This window comes from Terrapene carolina, unplaced genomic scaffold (genome assembly GCF_002925995.2).
Source record: "Terrapene carolina triunguis isolate 2854851 unplaced genomic scaffold, T_m_triunguis-2.0 Scaffold23, whole genome shotgun sequence".
Taxonomy (NCBI): domain Eukaryota; kingdom Metazoa; phylum Chordata; order Testudines; family Emydidae; genus Terrapene; species Terrapene triunguis.
The window spans coordinates 2,857,570-2,883,318 of record NW_020664374.1 but is presented as its reverse complement, the minus strand read 5'-3'; the positions used below and the strand labels follow the sequence as shown (position 1 = coordinate 2,883,318).

Here is a 25,749-nt window from a genome sequence, read left to right as displayed (position 1 = left end):
GAGGGAGAGAAGCGGCGACCGCGAGAGTCTCCTGCTGCAAGTGGGTGAGAGAAACTTCCCTTGTTCCTGCCCCTTTCCCCGGGCTGGGGCTGTGCCCTGCCCGCACGGAGCCCGCTCCTGGCCCGCTGGGGCGCGCAGCAGGTCCTGGGGGCCCGCTCCTCTTCTCCCGCCTGCCCAGCCGCGCCAGCCTCCCGCGGAGCCCAACTTCCCCCGGGCTCACGCTTGGTTGGCCTCTGAGGGGTTGTTCTGGGGCTGGGCCCATGTCTGGCTGCAGCCTCCGCCTGCTTCCCACCCCGCCCAGCGACTCCCCGAGCGCTGCGAGGACCTCCGTGCCGGGACTCGCTTGATTCTGTGTCTTGTGCAGCGCCCAGCACAATGTGAGGGCTAAACAAGTAACTCCTAACGAGGCGTGTGTGTGGGGGGGTGCTTTGCCCAGTCGGATGGCAAGTGGGATTGGGGGGCGCATTGCAGGGTGGGATGCAGAATTGAAGCCTCTAGCACAATTTAGTTATATTATGATAGCGTCTAAGGCCGTGGTTTTCCAACTTTTTTGTCTGGGGACCCAGTTGAAGAAAATTGTTGATGTCCATGACCCAACGGAGCTGGGAATGAGGGGTTCAGGGTGTGGGAGGGGGCTCTGGGCTGGGACAGGGGGTTGGGTGCAGGAGGGGGTCTGGGCTGGGGGTGCAGGCTCTGGGGTGGGGTCAGGGATGAGGGATTTGGGGTTCAGGAAGGGGTTCCAGGTTTGGGGGGGCTCAGGGCTGGGGTAGGGAGTTGGGGCGTGGGGTTGGGGCACGGACTTACCTCTGGCGGTTCCCGGTCAGCAGCGTGCAGAGGCAGGCTTCCCGGAAGCAGCCAGCGGCAGGTCCAGCTCCTAGGTGGAGGCGCGCGACTCTCGCCCACAGGCCCCCTTCCCCCAGTGCGGAGCCGGTGCTCGGGGTGGGGGCAGTGCGTGGAGCCCCATGGCCCCCCTGGCTAGAAGCCGGACCTGCTGCTGGCTGCTTTCGGGGCGCAGTGCGGTGTCGAAACAGGTAGGCACTAGCCTGCCTTAGCTGGGCAGCACCGCCAATGGGACCCGAAGTTTGAAAAACGCTGATCTAAGGGCCTCAGTCAGAATCGGGCTCTTTTGTACTAAATGTATATCCCTGTGTCCCACCACTGGGGAAGTGAAGGAAACAGGGATTTCCAATGACTTATCTGCATGCCCTGCTAACCTCAACAAATTGAGGATTATGGTTATCGCTCAATCTTGTTATCCTGAATTATTGAATGCTTTAGTATGTACCATATTGTTATTTATTAATTATCTTGCAGTAGTGCCCAAAATGCTCCAATCAAGTGCTTATGTACTGTGTAATCACGGTTCTTGCTTATAAACTGTAGTGTAAAGATAGGATAGAGGAAAAATAACAGAAGTAAGTATTGTAGACTTGAGGGGAAATGATGAGCAATTTCAGGCCCCAATCCTGCAATTGGTAGCATACAGGCCATTACAGGATCAGGGCCTGAATGTATATAAAAATACTTCTGTTTTATTGCTTGAAAGCAGTTTAGTCTATTCTCAAGTGTGCGTGTATGTTTTGTTTTTAACGCTTGTCCTCATATCTCAGGGGTGGGCAAACTATGGCCCGGAGGCCACATTCGGCCCTCCAGCCGGTTTAAACTGGCCCTCACGCTCCTGCTGGGGAGTGGGGTCTCGGGCTTGCCCTGCTCCCGCGCTCCAGCAAGGGAGCAGGGTCTGAGGTCACTCTGCACACGCATGCCGAGGCTCCCGGAAGCAGCAGCATGTTCCCACTCTGGCTCCTACACTTAGGGGCAGCCAGGGGGCTGCCCCCACCCCAACCGCCACCCCCGCAGCTCCCATTGGTCAGGAACTGTGGCTAATGGGAGCTGCAGGGGCAGTGCCTGCGGACGGGGCAGCGCGCAGAGCCATCTGGCCGCACCTCCGCAAAGGAGCCAAAGGGGGGACATGCCGCTGCTTCCAGGAACTGCTTGAGGTAAGCGCTGCCCGGAGCCTGCACCCCTGACCCCCTCCCATACCCCAACCCCGTGCCCCAGTCTGGAACCCCCTCCCGCACCCTGAACTCCTCATTTCTGGCCCCACCCCAGTGCCCGCACTCCTAGCCAGAGCCCTCACCCCCCCCTTGTCCCAACCCCCTGCCCCAGCCCTGATCCCCCTTCCTCCCTCAGTCCCAGCCTGGAGCACCCTCCTACACCCTAAATCCCTCATCCCCAGCCTCACTCCAGAGCTTGCACCTCCAGCCGGAGCCTTCCCCCCCTGCACCCCAACCCCCTGTTCCAGCCCAGAGTCCCCTCCCGCACCCTGAACTCCTCATTTCTGGCCCCACACCAGAGCCCGCACCCCCTCCTGCACCCCAACCCCAATTAGGTGAGCATTCATGGCCCGCCATACAATTTTCATACCAAGACGTGGCCCTCAGGCCAAAAAGTTTGCCCACCCCTGTCATATCTAGTGCACACACTGGTTTGTCATTGAAGCGTTGTTAGGACTGTGCTGCTTGTGTTTTTATATATATATATAGTGTATAATAGAAAATTAGATTAAAAATAAAACCTATGAAGAATTACATGGATTTTCAGATGAAAGGGGGTAAAGGCCAATGTGTGTTTAAATAAAAATATTATTCAGAGCAAGACCTTTGAGGAAGTTGATTCTTCTTCAGTTAAAATGACATTGCCTCTCTGTTGTAATGGAGAATATAAATAAATACATCATCCACCAGCGGACATTGTGGTGACCCGACAGCATTTAATCTATTTGTTCAGCATGACTTTCTGAAAATTTAAATGGACTTAAATCTATTGGAAAGTCTTTCTAGTGGTACAACAAGTCTGTCAACAGCCGGTATGTTCTAGTAAGACACATCAGCTTGCATTGCCTTTGTTTTTAGCCCTGCAGAATTTGCTAATGGGTCTGAAAAGCATTCAGATATGTTTAGGGTGACCAGACAGCAAGTGTGAAGACGGGGATGGGGGGTAATAGGCACCTGTATAAGACAAAGCCCCAAATATCAGGTCTGTCCCTATAAAATTGGGACGTCTGGTCACCCTAGATATGTTGCACTTTATATCATGGAAGCATACTACAAGCAGTTCATGCTGAACCTGTCTTAAGAGACCACCCAGAGGGCCAAAAAAAAAAAAAATATGGTTGCCTTGGCATTTAAATATAAGGCCAAACTAATTTTTACTAGAAGCCTTGGAAATACTCACAGTAATCATTTAAGAAATGGAGTTGCTACTGGAGGGTCTAGTCCTTACTGCCTGCCTCGCTGTACACTAATATTTGTTTGCCATAATGTATAATTGTAATGAACTATATATTGAAAGAGTTTATCCATGTACCATTTTTAATTTGTGTACTTCTGAAATTGGAATTTGTAATAATACTTTGTTGAAACTTCTTTATGCTTTCTGTGCCATATTATTACATATGTTTAAAAATGGTCATGCTCAGATCGAATAGCTATGATTTATACAGTTGTTTACGCCTTACATCAGCACTCCAACTCATGGACTAGTCCAACTCAAATTTTGTCACTTTTCAAATCTGCTGACTTTATTATGATTTTCCACTATTTCCCCATATAATTGTCTAAGGCTTGTTTGAAAATTTCTATTGACCTTATTGAAATATGAGGATTTTATCTAAATATTATCTGACTGTACTTGTTAAGTTGGGCTAAACCATAATACTCTTTGAGTTGATTTTTTTTAAAGGTTGCATGGGTAACCTTAATTCTTGCATTTTCTGACTTTTGAGTGGTTGACTTTGCCACCTTAATGCCCTTTGAATGTAGGTATTTGTATGTAAGTTCCTAGGTTTTATTAAAGCAAACTGAAAAAAACAAAAGTTTCTTTATGTGGAACCATGCTGAACCTGTGCATGGGTCATCGTCAGGGTTTGAACCTAGGACCATGAGATCCATGGCACAACCCTTCACCACTGCATTTTTTATGTGGACCAGCCACTAAAGGTCTGTGTGACATACACATTGCCTTTGGCTTATATTGCTATTTGCAAAACAGCTAGGGAGTTGTGGGAATCAAGAGTCATGAGTTCTGTTCCTCATTCTGGAGGGGGAGTCTAGCAGTGACAGACTGCACAGCCAAGCACATAAATTTGGCACATTCTTTCAGAAAGACAGAGTGGTTGATTGGACTTGGGTCTGCCATAAGAGAGACTGGGTTCTATTTCCATCTCTGACTAGAACTCGTGGTCTCTTCCTGGCTTCCATTCCAGCATGACAGCCTCTATGCCAAAATGGGTGGAGGTGGGAATGCTGCTGCTAGGCCTGTGTCCGTATCCCATCTAAAGTTCAAATATGGTGGTGCCTGGGAGCGTGCTCAGTGCAGATAGTGGGCCAGTGAGCATGGGAACATGCTCAGTGCAAATGGAATGTCAGAGATTTTAGCAGCAAGTCTGTGACAAGCTTTATAGGGCAAGTGCAAGTTGTCATTTTCAGAGGCTTATAAATGGCCAGTGTCTGGGTGAATTTTCACAGCAACAACAAAAGGCACCTCTCTGAATCCAGGACTTAATACAGTTCAACCCCTTGCTCCATATAACACAGAAGATAAAAATGTATAGTATACGCCCATTCAATGGATAACTTTGGGTATTGTTTGTGTATTGCCTCTGACCTTTAACTGTAGTCAAAGGTATCTTCTACATTTTAAAAAAATTAACCAAATCACTCATTTTTTCCATACTCATGCTACAGCTTAATTTCTGCATGATGATAAATTAGATTTCTGCCACCCCCCAATCTTTGTGTTAACCTGGATTAAACATCTAGCTTCACTCAGGCTGAGGAACTGCTTTTACAACTTCCTGTAGAGTAGGGCACAGAACCTGAAACACTAGTTCTTACCATGTTTAGGCACGACAAAGTATTGCAGTTAATTTTTGGTGGTCATATCTTACATTGTTTAGTAAAACAAAAGTATTTTCCCAACACAAATCTAAAGATTTCCTCAATATCTATGGCTTTTCTATGTGCTATTTACCACTGATTTTATGTATCTGTCTGTCTGTAAAAATTGAGTTTACAGAAATATTTGTAAATAGCAGAAAAGATCATGTCTCTAGTTAGCTCAATGTTTTAGGGAAGTCTGAACCGTCTAAACCTCAGCTTACTGGAAAAAGTGGGATGTTGGAAACTGTTACATGCAGCTAACCAGTATGACTAATTTATGTCATTTCAGTAAAAAATGGGCTAGTATTCCCCACCCCCCACTCTTGACCAGCCAGTGAGTTGAGTAACAAGTGAAGTTAATTCAGTGTGTGCAAAAGAAAAGACCATCCCAGAGAGAATGTTTAAAGATATCTGCAAAAAGATCAAGCAGATTAAATTCTTTATAGTTTTGTTTCCTCTTCCTGGAAATCCTTGGTGGTCCAGCATATTTGGAGGAGGGTTGTTTCTGCTTGGAAGCCCCCACCACCCGTAAAAAGGATAGAGTTCATGTATCACCATCCATCATTTATCAAATTGCCTCTGTTGCTTGTGTTTTAGGGACACTTGCCCTCCTTTCATCACAGGGGAGTGTCTTTGGGGCGAGGTTGCTTGTCTTAATTTTCTGCTGTAAATGAATGGTTTTGGGGGTGGAAAAGCTTCTTTACTCTTCCACATTCCTCAACTGCAGGCAGCACAAGAGCAGCTGCTTCTTTCCCACTGCTCCTGGATTTGAGTTGCTTCATTCTTTCTGTCCGCTGCTGTCACCATGAGGGATCCCAGCTGGCCTCTTCTCTTATGTGATGATAGGGTTTGGGGCTGGAGAGATTTCCCCTCTCCCTGGGACATACTGAAACAGTTGAGATGAGCAAAGATGCTCAAGCTGGAGACCCCTCAGTATAGGAGTGGGCTGCTGTCCCTGGGCATGGTCTGTGAGCGATCCTCTGTTTTGGAAAGTCACTTACCAATTTATGTGCCAGATATGAATTTGTTAATCTTCTGGGCATACCCATAAAGCCCAGCTTTTCTCTTTTCTGCAGTCCAGGAGCGACTGGACTGAGGGTTGGTATGATTATATTCATGGTTGGGGCAGTCCTTCTATACTATTGTGTGCGTTTTAACCTATGGGATAGATGCCCAGGCCATAGGATGGACATCTATAGATATATTTCTATAAATTCAGATAAATACAATTTCTGTTTGGAGGAGAGAAGGGTTTCCCTCTACAGGAAGAAGCTAATAGAAAAATGTTAGCATCTTTAATTACTTAAAAGAGGGAGTTAACAGTACATTAATAAAATTATCAGATGCTACTAAGTTGTAAGGAATTGTAAAGGAGGACAGGCCAATAATATAAAGCAACCTTAAAGAGACAAGTGTCCTAGTTACTTGGTTACCTGCACCTTTGACTCCTCCTGATTTCTGAGTATTCTTCTTCAAGTGCTTGAAGATGTCTGTTCCACTGTAGGTGGGTGCGCGCCTAGTGCACGGGTGACAGAACTTTTTCCCTCAGCGATGCCCATCAAGGTGGCTCAAGAGCCCACTGTTGCCACATGCCACTGCCTCGGTTCCTTCTTACCTCCAGTGATGCTTGTCAGAGCAACTTCAGACTTATGATAAGTACTTCCCTCAATCCTTGTATATTAGGGTGACCATATTTCCCAAAGGCAAAATGGGATACCATGTGGAGCTAGCCTGAGGGCTCCACCCCACCCACCCCCGGCTGACCCAAGCTGCTCGCCCGAGCCCTGCTGTCCCCCCACTCCCCGCAGGGCTGGCGTCTCTGCTCTCCCGAGCCCTGTCCCCCTCCCCGCGCAGGGCTGGCATCGCTGCTCGCCCGAGCCCGGCCTGCCCCCTGACGGAGCCCTCCCTCCTTGCATGTGGCTAGCATCGCCGCTCACCCCCCTGCACGTTCTTCCACACCCCACTTTGACAAAAGTGCTAAAAAAGCACTTTTTCTAAAAAAAAAAAAAAAAAAAAAGTTGGGATGGTCAGAACAGGGATTAAAAAAGGGACTGTCCCGGCCAAAACGGGATGTATGGTCACCCTATTGTTTATATATCCTGTTACTGTAAACATTTAGTTAGTTGTAGCCATTTTAGCTAGTTTTAGTGATTGTTTTTGTTTTAGGACGTCTTTCCCCATTTTTGTACTGGGGATCAGTACCAAAATGATGCCTTGCTTGCCAGGATTTGAGTCCTACCAGGCTTGCGCTAAGCATATGCTTGTCAGTGACCCATACCCAACCTGCTTAAAATATCTAGGACGATGGTTCCCAAACTTTAACAACCTGTGAAGCCCTTTCACTAAAATGTCAAGTCTCAAGAACCCCCTCCTAAAAATGAATATTTCCAGGGATTTTCTCCTTTACCTGAGTATAAATTATAAAAGCAGTGATCTTGGAAATATAAAAATTGTTTTTATGATATGCTTATTACACACTATTTATTATTAATATTTATCATTACAGTATTTTTATTACATTATAAAAACGGCAACACTCTTCCAAGATCTCACTTTCGTAGCTTGTATCACTTTGAATAAGCCTGTTATAAGACAAGGCTCCTATGTTTCATCAAGGAGTATCAGATGTGAAACAGCATGAAGGGATTTAAGAAGCCAACTCAAAGAGTTCCTCCTACACAAGCATTCAGGTCTTGAGCAGTCCAGGCAAACAACGCACGTTACGACAAAGCTTAAACTTGTTCTTCATAATAATTTTAAAAACAATACTAGCTGCCTACTTAATTTTAAAAACAGCAAAAAATATCCACCTCCCTTTCCATTTCTTATAAGGAGTCTTGAAGTTTAAATCTCCTCAGTGTGATAGATATGTTTGCTTTGATTTGCTTAGCTCTTGGAAGTCCAGGGGCTGCTGGCCCCATGCTGCCCGTGGTCCCTAGGGACAGCTCTGTCCACCATTAGGGAATTTTTCCCCAAGAACCCCCTGTAACATTTTGCGAACCCCCTGGGGTTCATGAACCCCAGTGTGGTCTAGGAGAATCCCACGTAGTGAGAAATGTCACATATGTAAAGGATTCAAGCCCTGCTCAAAGAAAGAGTGGCGAGGCTCAAGTTCTTGCTTATGGAGGCAGCCTTTTGTCTTCCACTAGAGTCAGCACATGGGGAAATCACCCCGAGCACATCAGCTTTGGTGTGGAGTGCCCCACCAGAGATGTTTGTGGCTTCTCAGTCCCATTTGCTGGTATCAAAGAGAAGACTTAGGTCTGCTTTGCGTTTGGTACCTTGATCAAGTATATTGGTACCACTGCGTAGTAGAGGCAGAGACTCTATGAAATGTTCGAGGGGACACTCTCCCTAGAGCACGCACTCCCCAGAAGGTGCCAAGTCCATCGAGGCCATCCCCTGAAAGACCTTTACGGAGTCTTCAGTTGCTGCCGCTCCCAACCACTCTGGAGGCTTATGCAGCCACAAGAGGCTTGCTTAGCCTCTCGTTACTGGTATTGCCAGCAGTACGGGAAGGTATACAGCTGGTACCGATGCCTATGGTGTCTATCTCACTGCATCAAGAGCCTGCAGGATCTTTACCCTCCGAGACGGCCACAAAAACTGGTGCAATTGAGAGGCAAGCCGCTGATGATGTCCCTGGTTCTGCCATCTCCAGGATCTGGCTATCTCTCTCCATTCTCAGCTGGTTCTGCCCTGCCATTTTCAGAGGCATTGGACTTCATCAGATTCGTAGGTGAGGTTGTATCCCGTCCAGGATGGGGAACATACCTGCCTCAGAGTCTTGGGGACTATGGACCATGCAGCAGCCTCAATGCTGGCTTCCGTCTAAGAGACAATGGTCCAGGCAAGGATGGATTGTAGTGGCCCATACTAGTGGCTGTTCTGGGCTCCATGGGGTGTTCGCTGCCTGGCTAGGACCTTTCCTTACCCCTCTTGCTCGCTGTCCTGGAGAGCATACCACTGCTATCATCACCAAGAGAATCACTCACAGGTACCCAGTACGGAGTCTGGTACTGTGAAGTCAGAAGCCACTCAGGCACCATCTCTGCTGCAAGATACAAACCAGCCACCACCTCAGGTGCCTGCTGCATCCTCCTCCTTGTAACCAGACAAGGCTGTTGAGCAATCAAGTGATTCACCACCACCAGAGGACTACAAAGCTCATCAAGATCTTTCAAAAAAAGTGGCCTCTATACTTGACATTAAGGCAGAGGAGGTGTGAGAGTTCTCACAAGTTGGTAGACATCCTGGTATTGGCCACTCTGGCCAGGATAGCTCTACCAATTCGAGGGGACACTCTCCCTAGAGCACGCACTCCCCAGAAGGTGTCCCCATCTACAAGGCCCTGTGGCTGACACTGTCCTCTTTGCCATGCACAGTGAAATGAGCTAAAAGGAGGTATCTTGCCCCTTTAAGGGGTATCAATATTTTTACTCCCCTCCCCTCTTCTCTGGTGGTGGCAGCTGCCAATGAGTGTGAGAGGCAGGGACAACAAGCGTCCATGCCAAAAGGCAGACTCAGAGGGTAGATCTGTTTGGTGGCAAGCTTTATTCTTCAGGAAGCCTGCAGTTTAGGATTGCAAACCAACAGGCACACCTGAGTCAATATGACTTTACCCTCTGGGAGACATTATACAATTTAAAGACAAGTTACCAGAGGACTGCAGACAAACGTTTGTGGTGATGGCTGAAGAGCGTAAGCTGGTCGTCAGGACAGCTTGTATAGCGTAGACTTGACTGCTTGAATGATGGTGTCAGGTATTGCTATGAAGAGGTGTTCGTGTTTGCAGTTGTCTGGGCTGCCCTTAGAGGTCCAACATACTATCCAGGACCTTCCTTTTGAAGTTCCCACCCTGTTTTTACACAAGACAGTTGACGGTTCACAATCTTAAGGATTCCAGGGTGACACTCAAAAGCCTGGGTATCTATACCCCAGCAATGAAAAGAAAACAGTTTAATCTTTAGCAGCCATACAGGCACCAAGGATTACCTTCCTGATCCCAAGATCCACCCAGGAAAAAGGGCAGGGAGGCAACCGCCACCATCCTCCTCTTCAGCATCAGTGGGCTTATCCTGTCCAGCCGCTGTGTCCAAACAGGCATTTTGGTGGGTTTGTTGAGGACAGTGTACAGTTACTGTAGTTCCATGGGTTCCCCAGCGTTTGTTTACCATTCTCTCATGCCACTTCCTAAGTGCTTGGGGCCATGTAACATCAGACTGCTGGGCCTTAAGCACCGTGAAACTGGGATATGCTCTCCAGTTCAGTTCTCACCCTCCCCTCCCAGCCTTCCTCCCTCATCACTCTTAGGCGACCATTCTCGTGAGATTGTCCTCCAACAGGAAGTCCAGTCTCTTCTTCAGTTTGCCACTGTAGAGGAAATCCCATTGTGCCTCGGAGGGAATGGCTTCTATTTCCATTATTTCCAAAGCATAATGGAGTCTCAGGCCTATTTTAGATCTAAGAGGTTTGAACAAATTCCCGAAGAAAATAAAATTCTTCATGGTTACCCTATCTGTCCTTGGAACACAGGACTCTTATGCTGCCCTCGACATAAAGGATGCTTACGTCCATGTTGTGATACACCACAACCATTGGAAGGTTCTCCGATTTGTGGTGAATGGGTGCCATTACCAGTTTGTGGTGCTTTGATTCAGTCTTTCAGCCGCTCCTCGGGTGTTCACAAAATGCATGACCATGGTGGCAGTGCATCTACATAAATTAGGAGTCCATGTGTTCCCGTACCTGGACGATTGTTTGATCAGAGGTCGGTCTGAGGCCCAAGCGTTAGCCAGTGTATCGACCATCCGGTCCCGTTTGGCACTAGAACTTCTAGTAAATCAAGACAAATCAATCCTAAAAACAGTACAGAGAGTAGAGTTCGTTAGGGCAGTCTTAGACTCTTCAAAGGCCAAGGCCTTCCTGTCTCAATCCAGGTTCGAAACATTATGGGACATAGTACTGCAGTTTGAAAGCATATCCTCTCACCATGGCACGCAGCTGCCTCAGGCTTCTTGGTCACATGGCAGTGTGTACCTATGTAGTCCATTATGCCAGGCTGCAGCTCAGAAGGCTGCACGCATGGCTAGCTTTGGTGTATGTCCTAAGTTGTCTTTATTTGGACAGGACGGTGTGAGTGCCAGTGTTGGTTTTGTCATCTCTGGATTGGTGGATGAATCCTCTGAAAGTTTGCCTGGGGGTCCTCTTTGTTCCTCCACTGCCACCCCTCTCTCTAGTCACAGATGCATCATCGCTGGATTGGGGAGCTCATCTGGGATCTCTGCAGACTCAAGATCTCAGGTCATCTCAAGATCTAAAGAGCCATACAGATGTCAGGGAGTTAACAGTGGTGCATTTCACCTGCTTGACCTCTCTCCCCCAAATAGTAGGAAAGAATTTATTAATTCTAACACACAGCTCTGTGACTATGTTTTACATAAACAGACGGGGAGGAGTGTAGTCGACCCAACTATGCCAGGAGGCAATTTTCCTCTCGGATTTTTGTATAAACAACTCGATTCATCTCAGAGCTGCTTACCTTCCAGGGAAACAGAACATGTTAGCAGATCAGCTGAGCAGGTTGTTCTCCGATCACGAGTGGTTGTTATGCCCAGACGTGGCCAAATCTATCTTCCAGCTCTGGGGGACTCCCCAAGTGGATCTGTTTGCAATAAAGCCAACTGATGACATTTTCTGTTTTGTTCCTGGGGAGCTCTCCACCCAGGCTTACTGACAGATGCCTTTCTCCTCTCTTGGAAGAATTCCCTTCTGTACGCCTTGACTCCAGTCCCATTGCTACTCAGGGTTTTGTTCAAGGTCAGACAAGATCAGTGCTCACCTCATCCTTATAGCAGCAGCATTGCCTTGTCAACACTGGTATTCGACTCCTACTAGCCTTGTCAATCAAGTCCCCACTGTCTCTCCTGTTGGATCCAGATAACATCTCCCAGGGCTATGGTCGGCTGCTCCATCCCAACCTCTGAGCCCCCCTTCTGACAGCATGAATGCTTCATGGTTGACACCATTTGAGAGATCTTGTTCAAAGGACATTCAAAAAGTGCTTCTGAATAACAGAAACCCCTCAGTTAGGAGTAGTTACTTGGATAAGTGGAAGCACTTCTCCATTTGGTACCATTGGAAAGGCGTATCTCCAGAGTGTGCACCCCTGAGTCTTGTACTGAACTATCTCCTTTACCTAAAACAGAGTTTGTTCATTAGCTCTACTAGAGTGCATCTGGCAGTTGTTTCAGCCTTTCACATTTCGGTAGATAGTAGATCCTTTTTTCCCAACCCCATCATGACCAGATTCCTGAAGGATTAGGTCAGGTTATATCTTCACGTGCTCGATCTCATCCCTCCCTGGGATCTGAACTTGGTCCTAGCTAAATTGATGGGTCCACCCTTTGAACCACTTACATCTTGTTCTCTGCTGCACCTCCCCATGAAAGGAGCATTTCTAGTGGCCATTACCTTTGCTAGAAGGGTGGGAGAGTTAAAAGCCCTACTATCAGACCCTCCCTATACAGTTTTTCATAGGGATAAGGTTTATCTCCACCTTCACCCAAATTTCTCTCTAAGGTAGTTGCAAATTTTCACCTTGACCAGGCAATCTATTTGCTAACTTTCTTTCCGAAGCCTCATGCTCATAGGGATGAGGAGAGGCTACATTCGCTGGATCTCAGAAGGGTCTCACTTTCTGTCTGGACCGTATCAAGCCCTTCAGAGCTTCAACTCAGTTGTTTGTTGCGATTGTGGACAGAGGTAAAGGCAAATCAGTATCCATGCAGAGGATTTCATCACAGATCTCTCTGTGCATTCCTTTATACCACCATTTGGCTAATATAACCTCAGCAGCTGGAGGACTGGTGCATTCTACTACAGCGCAGGCAATATATGCAAATTTCTTAGTGCAAGTACCTATCATAGACATTTGTAAAATGGCGACGGGTACTACTGAGGGAAAAAGTTCTCTGCACGAGACGCACACACACACTTACAGTGGAATGGATGCAGCACATCTTGAAGAACAGCAGATACAGAAAGGTAGGTAGCTGTTCTTTCCCCTCCCCCTTCCCCACCCCCCCTTTCAGGTCTCAAGCTGTCACCTCTCTCAACGTGGAATCATGTAATTCTGCCTTGGGCTGTAGTCCCCTGGCACTAACCATGATGTAGCTCAGCAGGTCAGCCTTAGGTTCAGTACCTGCAGTTCTGTTCCCTCCGGGAGCTATTACCAGTGGCAATACATTGACCGGACAGCCTTCTTAAAACAAGTGTTATTTATTTAGAACAAAAGAATTTCAGAGAAAACAGATCTTAAAACAGTAAACAAGCTATACACATGTCTAGCTTACCAGGTGTCTGTTCATCTTCTTCTATATGGGGACCTTTGGTCTAACCTTCCTGTTGAAGGTTAGACCAACTGCCCACTGTTGAAAATTAATTCGGATTAAGGTAGGGTGTGAATTCAAAGTGCAATAGCTATTCCTAAATATTCCTGAGAGTCCAAGGAAGTTTCTCTGTACAAAGGGTAAGTTATGTAGAACAGCACCACTACAGGTGCACCGGATATTAATGTACTATTTTCTCTTTACGGAAGTAATGGCTGATAGGGAGAAAGAGGAGTAATGAAGTGCTACAATAGCCCGACCAGGGCTCAGAAAGTCCTGAAAGTCCTTGAATCAGGCTCTCTGCTCATGTGTGTCTCAGGCATATCCTAGTAAGGGTTTTTTTGGATGTATTGCTTGGGTTTTTTGTTTTTATTTGATTAGGATTGGTTAGTTGTTTGTTCAATAAATTGGTAATTTAATTACTGAGACTCCACTGTTCAAGCATTTATCCCCAAAGAGCAACACAGAAACGTCAGAGTGCCATCATCCTGCTCTGATGAGGGCTTGATCTGATAGGTCTTTTTCCATCTCTTTTATGATTCTGTTAAATATGTGTGTGTGGGTGGGTGTGTTTATTTAGATACCATCTGTTAGGTGCTTCAATAAGGGATGGAAACTTAAAATGTGTGAACTGCATTAGAACTTAGCTCAAATTAGTCAACTGCCTTCTGCAGCGGCAAAAGATTCTCTTCCTGTCTTAATAAACTGTAAACTAGATGTTGTGCTTTTGTGAGGTCTTCATGAGCCAAAGCCTTTCACAGTGACTTTAGGAAAGGACCTACTTACCTGGGTTTCTCAGATATATCATCTTGTCCCTGACACGGTATTGATGATACTAAAAAAAAAAAAAAGGACTAAACACATTAGCAATTAAAAGGATACTCTCAACTTAAAACTTCACTTTTCTGAATTTTTTTACCTGCTCTTGGTGATAATGACACTTACGGGACTATATTAGAAAGAGACTAGCAAAAATAATTCTTTGTTTTGTACTTTGACTTGTGCATTTTTTGAAAGTTTCCCTATTAGTCACTTTCCCCTATTTGTGTGGCTCTTCCACACAGCAACAGGGAGAGATGCACTTAAAAAATAGGAAAATGTATTTATTAAAACAACAAAGATTGTTCAGGGAACAATTGTAGGGAGCTAGTGTAAGACTTGAAACTACTTTTGTCTTGTCTTTTGTGATTAACTGGGTTTCAAGTTGCTGGTGTCTCTTCAATTAAACTGCCAAGGTTTTCATAGTCAAATCAAAGAGAGTGAAACTGTCAATCGTGCATTATCATCATCATGTTCCCATTATGTCTGTGGCGCTTAGGGCAGCGACAAAGCTCCTCCACTCCTGTCTGTTTCTGGCAAGTCTTTCAATGGTTCCCCAGCTGTGCCCCAGGTTTTTCAGCTCAGTTTCCACAGCTCTTCGCCATGTTTTCGTTTGCCTTCAGGTGTTCATCATATGCTATTCTGGTGATGGAATCAGTTTCCATCCAAAGCACATGGCCAACCCATCTCCAATGCCTCCTGGCAGTGATGGTGCTCGTATCTTCTTGGCTGCACTGTGTGAATAGACAATCTTGCAGGGTACCAAAAATATTGTAGAAAGGATGAGGAAATGTTGCATTGAATGCATTCCAACTAAGCTCTCCAATATCAAGGGGGAGAATCCTATTTGATTGAACTGAACACCTTTCTAGGACCAATTGCAATATCACCACCCTGAATATTCTTTTGAATAAAAATAATATTCAAATGATGCTGTCAGTTTTTAGTAAAAACATTTTGTTTTTTCCTGTGGTTTTGCAAACCCAGTACTGCAGCATGATGCTAGTACACACATTCAGTAATTGAATGTCACTAAATATAGATGTGTCCAAGTTAAATAAAGTGCAAAAGTTAAACTGCATAAATGTCACAGAGTGAGGCCCCAGTCCTTCAAAGAAGTCGGTGGGATTACTCACAGTACATAAAGTTAAGCACGTGTGAGTCTTTCCAGGCTCTAGTCCTAAATATTTAATAACCTAAGACACTGTGCTTATAACACCATGAAAATATTTCTTCAAAACATTTTTGTCTTGACAGTGATACTTCATGAAGTTTTTTGCATTATTGACAGTGGTGTTCCCTGCCGTAAACCTACAATTGATCTATGTTCTTCCTATAATCTCTTCATAATTTAAGGCTGTGTCTACTCTACAGACCTTACAGTGACACAGCTATATTGCTGCAGCTGCGCTGCTGTAAGGTCTCCCTTGTAGCCGCTCTATGCCGACGGGAGAGAGCTCTCCTGTCGGCATAATTAAACCACCCCCAATGAGTGGTGGTAGCTATGTCAGCAGGACAGCGTCTCCCACTGACATAGAACTTTCCATACTGGTGCTTCTGTTGGTGAAACAACATATGTTGGTCAAGAGTGTGGTTTTTTTACACCCCTGACAGAAATTTTACAGGCAAAAGTACTAGTGTAGACATAGCCTTAGTTACAATGTCTAAAAGGGTAGTAAGGGGTTTTAGCTAGACTTTTGCATGCATTAAATAATAACAAGGTAAGTATGATGAACCCAGTTTTTTAAAAACGTTATGTAAAATGCAGCCAAATTGCAGTGATGTTATGCAGCTGTATTGGGCACTATGCCTATCAGATATTACCATAAATAGAGCCACTGACTAGGAATGTTCTCTGAGTCTATGCCGTTTTTTTGGATAAAAGTAAAAAGACCAAAGACGACTACTTTCCCGTTAGCTTTCTCTGCTAAGGGCCTAGCTATGCTGCTAATATAATGCTGGCTGTATTGCTCATTTAGTGGAGTCCATGTTTTAAAATATTCTCCCATATAAACTAGCCATAAAAATATATGGTTAAGGGACATTGTAATAACCTAACACTGCTGCTCTATAACATATTATTAGAAGCTACAATAGTCATTTTAAAAAAAAGTTGGAAGTTAGATATTGCCCTAACCATGGCCAACAACTGTGCTAGCAGCCCCCAGTTATACCTGTTTTGATGAGCCCCAAGTGCTACTAGCATGTTGAGGTTAACTCCCCCAATTGGAGAATGTGTCAAGCTGCCTCTGGGTATTTTAATGACTTTGCTGCTGGCCTAGTGCTGCATGGCCATGGCATAATTTTATAGTTTGAAATGAATGCTGACTGACTGCTCACGCTGGAGAGAAAAATGCAGCAGATTGATTGTAAAACCAAGGGGACCAATTGGTATCCAGTAAAGGAGTCTTAATTTTAAATATGGCATTTTTATTTTAAAATAGAAAACAAATGTATTCCCCCTCCCTCCCCAGTGAATAAAAAAAACATCTGAGTGGAATGCTGGGATCTGAACTCTGAAAAGACTGAGCGGGTCCAAAGAAATCACATGCACATGACTGAGGAAGGATAAGCCCTGTCACTACAGCTTGGCTTTCAGAAACACAGCTCCCTTTGTGGTGGTGTTGGTGTTTTTTGTTTCAAGATTTTACAGAGTAGCACTGATGTTCCTTATGGCTGAGATTGATTCCGCTGTGTGCATCTAAGGCTCATAGCTCAAGTGAAGTCTCATTTTTCTGATTTCGAAAAAAGGACTGAGTAGGCTTGAGTTGGTGCCCTAGCTATTTTTAATTCTTGGAGACCTGGGTTCATATTCTGAGATGGATCACAAGGGAAAATGAATGTTAGTTTTCTCTTAGTCCTCATTGGTGCACATGACAAAAGCACTACAATATTTGGCACGCCTACAATAAAATGCACGTGGTGTTAAAACGGGAGAGAGAAAAGGCCAGAACAGAGTTTAATTGATACAGCTACACAGAGGCTTAGCCATAAATTGCCTCATTCTAGTTTAGTTGCTCCCATATCTTATTGAGAGCTCTTTCACCTTACTCCCAATACCGGCTTTTGTCATATCCTGACACATGTTGCAGCTCTCTTCTTTTTTTCCCTATTTTCTCCCATTAGTCTCATCCTTTCTCTCTTCTTGGTCCTCTTAATCTCCCTTTCTCTTTCCTCCTGCTGTGTGTCTCCCACAACTGTCCTCGCAATCTGCTGGGTCTGTTTCTTCCCTACTACTTCTGTTTGGGACTGTTCTTCTTTCTGCTTGCCTTGCTCCCAGCCTGTTGCTATAGACCGGTGGTTTTCAGAGAACGTAAGGGTGAAGCTAGATCAGTAATTTCCCAAGGGAGAACAATGTGATCCTGTAGAGATGGTCTGGTATCCCCTATGGGACTGCTCCCCATAAGTTTGGAACCTTTGCTGTAGCTAATGTAGTACAGAAATTGCTGTGCAATTGTACTTAGGACAGCTTTGGCTACAAAGTATTATAAATAGTAATCCTCACAGCAGCACTTTCTGGTAGAAAAGCATTAGTATTTCCATTTCATAAACTGGAAAACTGAGGCACAGAGGTCATGATTTGTCCAGGGGTTGCAGTGGAGCGTTAGTGTGAGACTGGGATTGCCTTTCTGTGAAAATTTCTAAACTTGGTAGTAAGGAAGCTATTGTAGCAAGGATCACTGGGATTAAGACTTCTCCTAGGAGTTCTCTGAATAATATAGAATTATTTGTATGAGAATTGGCTTCTGACCATATTGATTCTGGAGACAGCTGCTGACTTCAGAGTGTGTTGCGTCATTCCAAAACAGCTGAGAATTTCACTATTACTGTGATTTATATTTTGGCACATAAAGCTATATAAGGAATGTACAGGTTACACCTTTGGATTATGCAAGATAAATCTTAATCTTTGTCCCTTTATATTTTCTGCAGTGTAAGTCTGTGGTGCATACATTCATTTTTAATTGTTAAATGGACATTTTAATTTTTTTACTCAACTTATAATGACAACTATTCTAAATAAAACCAAACCTCTTATTCTCTACCTACCAGACAGTGCTTCCAACATGGACAAATTTACATTTTTTATAGGACTTTGCATCCTGAAGGATCCCAGAGTGTTTTATAGCGCTCACTCATCCTTTACTGAAATGCAGCCATCTGTGGGGTGGAAAATAGTTGTTCAGCAGCTCGCCACAGTTCTGGATAGGAAGTGAAGAAGAATATTATATGCAGTTGGAGCTGCAAGGAGAATGATAGACAGAGCTTAACACCATTACTGTTGCAACAAGTGTTGATTGGCTCTTTGGACCACACAAATGGTCAGTTACATAAGTTTGCCCCCTCAGCTAAGTGACATCAGTTCTAGCAGCACAGTGGCCACCTAATACCATGCTGGGTTATTGGCTCAATACTGACTGGAGAGAAAAGAGCAGTATTGAATCGCTAACACCACTTCTGGGTCACTTAAATGGTCCTTTAGTCTCCCACCAAAATAACTGACATTGCCTCGCCCTTAGAGCCCAAGGCAGTATGGCTGTTCCATGTGTTGCTAATAATAAAAATGTCAACAGATATGTGTGGTTAGTCTGGTGCAGATTTTTCTGACCCAATACGAGTTTGAAAACAAATGGGGGTTTATTGGTGTTGTTAACCACATTGTTTTCAGTAGTGTAACACACACTCTTAAGAGGATATGTGGTTTTACCCACAATATATAGAAAGCTGATTGACAGCCAGGTGAAGCATTTTTCATTAAAAACAAAATCAAGTGTGGTTAGGCACTCAGCACTTGATTTTGCATGTCATTCTGGAGCTGCCACTTCCCTCCCCCAGTATTTTCCACATGTGGTTCACTCTCCCCTCAGATTTGTACCTGCTTGTTACATCACTTACCCAAGTTTCCTCCAGCGCTAGGTCATTCTGCTCCAATCAGCAGCCAGGGAGGTTGAACAGTGCAGCCCCTCCCTAGCCTGATACCATGCTAATTATTTCCATCATGTGACAGTTCTTTTGGTTGTTGCCAGGCTACCAGGCAGGCGTAATCAGTCTTTTTTTTGGTCTTTTTTGTTTTAATCTATGATTGTAAACTTATCTTTTTAAAAGGCTTGACTGTGTATCAAGTCTGCTGCATAAAGGCCCTGTCAGCTGCTGCTTGCTCTCTAGTTTTTTGTTTTTAATCAGCTAAACTGGTGAATGACATGAAAGCATTTTTTCCTTGCTGCTTCAAATTATGCACATCTGTTGCTCAGAAACAAAGAAAGGCTCAAATCACAAAAAGAACTCATCAGAATATTCCTCTTTCAATAAAACCTTCTGTCATCCAAGGCACTGAGAGAGAGAGAATTGTATATGAAAACATAATCGCTGCAGGATTTGGCCTACAATGTCTGACCAACCAGAAAAATATTTTACTGTTTTGTGAAATACTTTGGAAACAATCAATGAGAGAGATTTTTTTTATTAAATCATATTCTGTTTAATCTAAATTGACGTAAGACGTTTGTTCACATTAAACTGGCTTCTTTTAAATTGAAATAGAGCTATAGTAACCTCTTTCATTGGGAAAAATTGAGAGAAATCCTAGAATCCACTGCATGGAAGAACATTGGATTTAATATTAGCTCCCTACTACACTTTTGCTGGAAAAAAAATTAACTTTTGGTAGCTGTTGTCTTACAAGGACCTATGTGATCAGTCAAAGACTTATGGTTTTTAACCATTTTCTCTGATAAGGAACATCATGTGGGATGATGCAAAGTTCCTTTAATTCTTCATAGAAAATACTTTAACTGGTTTGTTTCTTACAAGCTAGTAAAAAAAATATATAAACAAAAAAACAATGAGCAAATGGAATAGAAGAAGTTTGAAACTGTTGTGCTGGCAGAAAATTAAAATTTATTCTCTCCTATAAACTCAAATGTCTCTGCTACCTCGACCGAGCCTATTCCCAGGGAAGTTAATGGCAACATTCCCAATGACTTCAATGAGAGCAGGGTTGGGCCCTTGGGCTTTTAGGCCCCAAAATTCAGCAGAGCATTTAAACATTGGCTTAAGTGCATATCTACTTAGCAAATGCATAAGGAGTAAGCATCTCCCTCCCAGTCTCATCAGCACCTCCCTTATTTTACATCCTACCCCGGAACTTGGTGAGCTTTGATATTACTGTTTTAAAAAATACCTTGCAGATTTACATTTGAATTAATTGAATGTAACGTCATTATAATTTTGGTATATGCATTCAGTCTGAGGTTACTCTGATTCAGGTGAGATTGAGACACTTTTCCTCAATGTCAGGAGAGAGGAAAACTAACTGTTATATCCTTGGGGGCAACAGTGTTAGGAAGAAATCACTGGAGACACAGAGAACTGTAAACCTTGTAGCAGCCATTTATTTCCACACTCAAGACTAACCAACAGCCAGCCCTGGCTGGGCTATCCCCTAATAATCTAACTCAGTTGCCATAGCAACACAAGGGTTCTATTACCACGACAACCAAATACACAACACTAACCCTACAGGAAACACTCTCTAAAAAGCAGACTGATTTCTTTAAATTATTTTGAACAAAAGAACACGAATAAATGCTTGCAGGCTGGTTTTAAAAATGCTGTCCAATTTGTAGCAGAATGGTGAAAGAAATGTTTCTGGGCATGTAAAATTTTGATTTTATGACATTTAAACTCTCTAACGCTCATTTTCCTCCTCCACAAAATACAAAGTAATGTTGTAAAGAAATTTTTTTAATATATATTATTAGTTCATATTCAAGCACAGTATTTTGGATGAATTTTTTGGAACTCATGTTGAAAATTTGCAGGTGACCTAATACAATAAAACTTTTCTTTTGTTTGGGTTACAAAATTAATTTTTATTTCAAATCAAAATTGTTGAGGCTCTTCTGGTTTGATGTAAAGTGTAATATGTACAAGTGGTGTTCAAGGAACTCAAAACATTTACGTTTACTGAGGCAGAGTTCACATCATCCTTGTGCATTATCAATGCATATTTCTTCATTCTGGGTCTCTGTCAGTTTTAAAGCCTTGCTTATAAAGAGCCAGCTCATGCCCTGTCCTGTGTGGCTATGCAAAGTAGTAGATGAGTATGCTGCTATTCTTATACCATGCCACCACTTCCTGCACGTGGTGGGAAGCAAGCTTTGCAGACCTACTGTTCCCTCTTGTGCATGTTGGCAGACTGGACTCTCCCCGCCTACCCCCGCAATATGCCTAGCAATGAAGTTATATTGGCATGTTGGGGAGCATACAATACATGTTGTAGTTTACTCCTTCCTCAGAACAGTAGAGAGAGAGAGAGGGCAACTCAGTAAGTCACAGTCTCCATCTTCGGCTTCTCCAGGGGCAGCAGGACAGGCTGTAGGCTGCATTGTAAACTCTATCTGGCCTACAGTGAGTGAGAGTTTCCAATCCTTCCTTCTGAGCACTGACAGTAGCAATTAATGCAATTCTGTAGCTATCCAGGTGGACTAATGTGGTATTTCCCCAGAAGATTATATTTGCATTGGCACCCCTTTTAAATATTTGTGGACTTCCTGACCTGTAGGTTGTTTGCACTATAGTGATCTAAATGGTTGGCTTTCTGATTTATGCTTCTTTTAAAGCTTAACTCAGAATTTCCAGAGTTTCAGGTGTGCTTTTTAAATGACTAAAATATTGTTGTAAATTAAGATCTTTTGTTTGGGAATTTCCTTAGTTTTTTGAGACACCTTAAAAATAGTGATGTGTGATACTTGATATGGATGAGTCCCTACTATTTGAAGTAGAGAGAGCCTGAAGGCTAGGAGACTTCTTGTGGCAATAAGCTTAGCTCCCAAACCTTTGGATTATATCAGAATGATGCCTTTCCTTCTGACAGCTTCTCATACTGTTCTCCACATGCCATTCTGAGCCCTCTCTTGTTACTGAGTTCTGGTGAAGGTATTCTAACGGTAGAGTCTGCAGATAGAGAGATTATTTTGCATATGGGGACTTGAGGTTCGGGGGGGTGGGGGAATTAAACAACCGTATAAGCTGAAATATTAAAAAGCACCAGGCCTCACTGAGGACAAAAGAATGTAACGAATTTTGAAGTTTCTTGGAGCAGCCCTTTTTTAAAAAAGTGAAACATAGGTGATTTTTATTTAAAAAAAAAAAAAAGTCATATCCTATGAATGTCATGTCCTGCTATCCACCCCAAAATATCCTTAGGCAGCTGTATGCATACAATAGGCTTTAGGTGGAATGGTGTAGTTTTGGCAGAATGAGAAGGTGGTTTCAAAATTGTGCTTAGTAAACAGCTAGTCACAACCTTAACTACTGAGAGATGGTTTGTCACTTCAAAATACTTGGAGATTCACTGTCATATCATGCTGGAGCCCGTTATGCTAGTGTAAGGGAGCTTGTGTATGTAGATTTAAACCAGCTAAACTGTATTGAGAATCCAGCTAAGGCTCTATTTTGGCTACTGATTCAATAGTTGGTCTTTAAATAGTGACAACCAAATAGCAATATCAGACACCCCTTTTAAAACATTATAATTTCACCTCTGATTTTAGTCTCCTTCTCTATATCTAGTTTAGGACTTGAATTGGGGGGGAGGGGGGGGGGGAATGTGTGTGTTCTTCCAAGCTCTGCTTACAAGCTAAACTGTGCATGCTGGAGATGACAAAATGGGATGCCACTCACAATAGGTTGTGCAGACCTTCAAAATATGATCATGCATGCTCTGGTCGGCTCTTTGGACTTGCCTCAGTCTCAGTGGAGCTCAGATGCTCTGCTGAATTCTATCCAGGGTACTTGGGCTTGACGCCTTGATTTGAAGAGGGAGGTGGAAAATAAGTGGTGGTATTTTCATTTACAGCAGACTGTGCAGATCCTCATAATATGATCTTCCCTCTCCTTTTTATATGCTTTAATCAGCAGTGAAATAATTAACAGTTTTAATACCTAAATGACATCTTTGAGAATCTGATCTAACACCTTACTGAGATGAACAAATGCTGTTTGCAGCTCTCTGCCATTGTTTCATGCTCAGGCAAGCATCCCTACATAAGCAATGGCACATTCACATTTTGAAGATTTCTTTCACAACATGAGGGTTATTTTTTTTGTAACTTTAAAATGAAAGTTTAAATTCTTGAGTGCAAAATGACAGCTTGTGAGAGCTGTGTTGCTGTGTACCTCTCCCCTGCTCTTTCCAGTTTGAGCCCTGCAGAGTCAGTAGTACAAGAAAAGCCTGCTCTCAAAGTCCACCATGTAGATTCAGAGCCTGCCCCCTCCCCTGTGTGGGGTGCGGATTTATTAACAAATAAATTAACAATAACAAAGTTCAATACAAGCAGCCTTCCCAAGCTGCTCCTAAGGTTTCTATATCAGGACTGCACAGATCACACCCTAGATTCTCTCTCAATTGAGAGCCACTTCCATCTACCTTATATCTAGGTGGGATAATAAGCCAGCTGCTTCAGCGAATTGTCAAATTCCACTTAACCTTCTCTCAGCAGGATCAACATCCATTAACAAGAGGCAGTGCTTAGCTTCATGAAAACACTGCCAGCCTGTTAAAGACATTTAGTCCAGTTTGAAAAAAATAATTTTAGGCTACCTTTAACTTATTTTACTGTTTATCTTTTTAGTGGAAACATCACACTTCCTTCCCATCAACAATTAACAAGCAAACAAGGCATCAGTATGTGCTGGATGTAGTGACAAATATTGGGGAGGGATACAGTGGGGAAAGTAGTTTTTATCAAAAATACTGTGGTGAAAAATAGCTTCCCCTTCCACAAATGTAATTACCTCTGCACCTACCCATAGGGAAGAGGGAAAGTGGCAATTTATCCCTTTGCTAATAACAATCAAACACCCACATCTTCCTGAATATCAGAAGCCTCACCTGTTCCCTACCTACACCTCCTTCCTTTCAGTGGGACGAGACTGTCCTTCCAGACTTTGTAACTTATTGCACAGGATGCAGGGGGCCCAGGGTATGATTCTATACCTGGGTTGAAACACAGTTTTGGCTCATCTACATGGACAAGACCAAAACATAGAAACATAGAGTCACAGACTTTAAGGGCATTAGCTTTTTTCACAGCCATATAACATTGGCGACTCATAGGCATCCTGTGATCAACCAATACTCCGAGGTCCTTCTCCTCCTCTGTTACTTCCAACTGATGCGTCCCCAGCTTATAACACTAATAACAATAATTCTTGTTATTAATCCCTAAATGCATGACTTTGCACTTTTCACTATTAAATTTTATCCTATTACTATTACTCCAGTTTACAAGGTCATCCATATCTTCCTGTATGATATCCCGGTCCTTCTCTGTATTGGCAATACCTCCCAGCTTTGTGTCATCTGCAAATTTTATTAGCACATTCCCCCTTTTTGTGCCAAGGTCAGTAATAAAAAGATTAAATAAGATTGGTCCCAAAACCGATCCCTGAGGAATTCCACTAGTAACCTCCCTCCAGCCTGACAGTTCACCTTTCAGCATGACCCGCTGTAGTCTCCCCTTTAACTGGTTCCTTATCCATCTTTCAATTTTCATATTGATCCCCATCTTTTCCAATTTAGCTAATAATTCCCCATGTGGAACCGTATCAAATGCCTTACTGAAATCGAGGTAAATTAGATCCACTGTGTTTCCTTTGTCTAAGAAATCTGTTACCTTCTCAAAGAAGGAGATCAGGTTGGTTTGGCATGATCTACCTTTTGTAAAACCAACATGTTGTAACATGGCTGGGGACTTACTTTATACAAAACAATCTGCTGATCGGGTAATATTATTTGTGTAGATGAGCCCTATGTCAGCTGTTTACATGTCAGACCCAGATACTGATGCTCAGTTTGCTTATTAATTGTTGATGGGAAGGAAGTGTGAATCTTCTTTCACAGAATCTGCAAACTTGTCAAAACTAAACAGGAAGATGCCTGTTCCTCTTCCACATCTTATTCTCTTACTGAGAGTTAAAGCCTGAGACAGAATGGTGAACAAAAATATTTAATTCATGGTCGCATTACAATCCATTAGGTATCTAGATCAGCAGAACAAAGCATTCTGATACCATTTTGCACTCTTATTTTGTCACCTCCAAAGCAGTTGAACGTTTGAAATTGCAGCAGTATGCGACAAACAGGAGAACTGAAGTCACCAGGCACAGGCTGTCACAGAATCAGGCAATCCAGGTCTTGAAAAACATGCTTTCCTGTGTTTCTCCAGCAAAACTCTGAATGGGCAACAGGAAGCTTTTCTTTTACCTAGCATATCCCCCAAGTAGAGTTTTCTCTGCAATGCACTATTTCAGTGAATGGAAAGATGAACTGGAGGCGGGGGGGTGGAGTTCCTTTGCTTGTGCTTTGGTGGACTTTTTTAAATGAACGTTTGAGAACATTTCATTAAAGCGAACAATCTAAAATATTTAGTCTGCAGATAGAAGATTGAAGTAAAGAGGAGAGCGTCTTACAGAATTTAATCCATTAGTGCTGGAAAGAATGTGACTGTTCTATTTGAAACAGAACATCTGGGGATCAAGGGGACTTATGTGGGGTTTTTTGAGGGTTTTTTTTAAAGTGCTTGGGCCACAAATGT

The 25,749-nt window shown here is 43.6% G+C and overlaps 1 protein-coding gene across 3 annotated transcripts in view; it reads left to right on the top strand.

The window, feature by feature from the left end:
* The first annotated feature begins 6 nt into the window (after nucleotides 1–6).
* Nucleotides 7–25,749, top strand: part of LOC112110524 (cytoplasmic FMR1-interacting protein 1) — a 119,304-nt gene continuing 93,561 nt past the window's right edge. The window contains exon 1 of one of the 3 annotated variants that reach the window (XM_024205569.2): nucleotides 7–40. The gene's annotated coding sequence lies outside the window, so the exon portion shown is untranslated. Of the gene's footprint in view, nucleotides 45–358; nucleotides 378–25,749 lie in introns of those variants that run through there. The other 2 variants (XM_024205568.2, XM_024205570.1) reach the window with 2 other exon arrangements.